The sequence below is a fragment of the Lemur catta genome, chromosome 15, assembly GCF_020740605.2.
Source record: "Lemur catta isolate mLemCat1 chromosome 15, mLemCat1.pri, whole genome shotgun sequence".
Lineage (NCBI taxonomy): Eukaryota > Metazoa > Chordata > Mammalia > Primates > Lemuridae > Lemur > Lemur catta.
The window spans coordinates 13773331-13774752 of NC_059142.1; the positions used below are offsets into that span (position 1 = coordinate 13773331).

The 1422-nt window shown below is 53.4% G+C and overlaps 1 non-coding gene across 1 annotated transcript; it reads left to right on the forward strand.

Annotated features, from left to right (window-relative positions):
• Nucleotides 1-640: 640 nt before the first annotated feature.
• Nucleotides 641-744, forward strand: LOC123621360. Its single transcript, XR_006729095.1, has one exon. It is a non-coding gene; the product is annotated as a U6 spliceosomal RNA (small nuclear RNA).
• Nucleotides 745-1422: the final 678 nt, after the last annotated feature.

Genomic DNA, 1422 nt, shown 5'->3' on the forward strand with positions numbered 1-1422 from the left:
GCTGTGACAAAGCTTAGCTGTGAACGCGACTACATGCTAAGCCCCGTGAGTCCTCCTAGCAAATCATTGCAAGGCACAGTCTTGGGGACTCCAGATGCACCCTGCTCAGAACACCCACAAGTACCTTCCAGGGCAAAGCCCGCATCCTCATTTGACATCAGGAGCATCATGAGCTGTCTCTGGCTGACATCTTGGCCTCACCTTTCCTGTTCCCCACCTCCCAGCCCATGCCCGACGACACTCCTGCCTCTATCACCGACCACTGTATGCACCTGTCATCCATTCGTCCGTGCCTGTCTCAGGACGCCCCCCCGGGGGACGTCTTCTACAGGAACTCAGATGTTTCTACCACACACTCTGTCCCACTTGGCCCGTCCCCTAACACAGACCCTGGAGTCCTGGGAGTCCCACACGCCCACGTCCCGATAGGGTGGTGAGCTCCTGGAAGTCAGGGACTTGACTATTCATATTTGCATCCTGAGGACAGGCCCTGGCGCACAGTAGGTGCTCCATAAGGGCATTCTGAGCTTTATCCTCCCTACACAGATGCCTCTCTCCTCTGAAAACCTGGAAAACCAACACCTCTGGCACCTGAGACACACGGCCTTGTACACCTATGGTTCTTGTGTACGATGCTCAAGTGCTTGCTGTGGCAGCACATAGACTAAAATTAGAACAAGGCAGAGGTTAGCATGGCCCCTGTGCAAGGATAGCAAGCAAATTCGTGAAGCCTTCCATATTTTTTAACCACCCTGATTTGGTCACTATACAATGTATACACGGAAATCTCACACATAAACAGGTACAATTATCATGTGTCAATAAACAGCAACGACAAAAAAGAAGTTCAAATCTCCTGACTAGGTCTAGATTCAAATTCAGACTTAACACATATATACTGTAGGGGACCCGGCCATAGGAGCCCAGCATGAGGTACCCTCGTCTCCATTTCACAGATGAGATGATCAGAGAAGTCGAGTGCCCTAAACAAGGTTGCACAGCTGGTGAGTGGCAGAGCTGGGACTCAATCCCAGAGCAGTGGAGTCTCAAAGTCCACCCTGTGAACACTGTCCTCAAGTCACTGCTCCATGTGCGCAAACCTGGCCTGCAGAGCCATCCTGTGAGCCCAGGGGCAGGTCTGAGCCTCTGCCCCTCTCATCTGTGGCCTCCCCAAGGGCCAGGACTCCGAGGCTCCTCTTACCCTGCCCCCAGCTCAGGGAAGTGCAAACTGGTGGCACCATGTTGACCTCCCAAGGCCTCCATTAACTCTCCCCTCCCACGTGAGCCCACTCCAGAGAGGACTGAAGGCTCTATTCTCCCTGGAGGCTCCCTCCTAACTTTAGGGAGATCACACAAATCGAATCCACTAGGAAAGGGGGAGCTTTAGCCTCCTTCCCTGCAGCCTGAGAGCCAGCTTCAGGG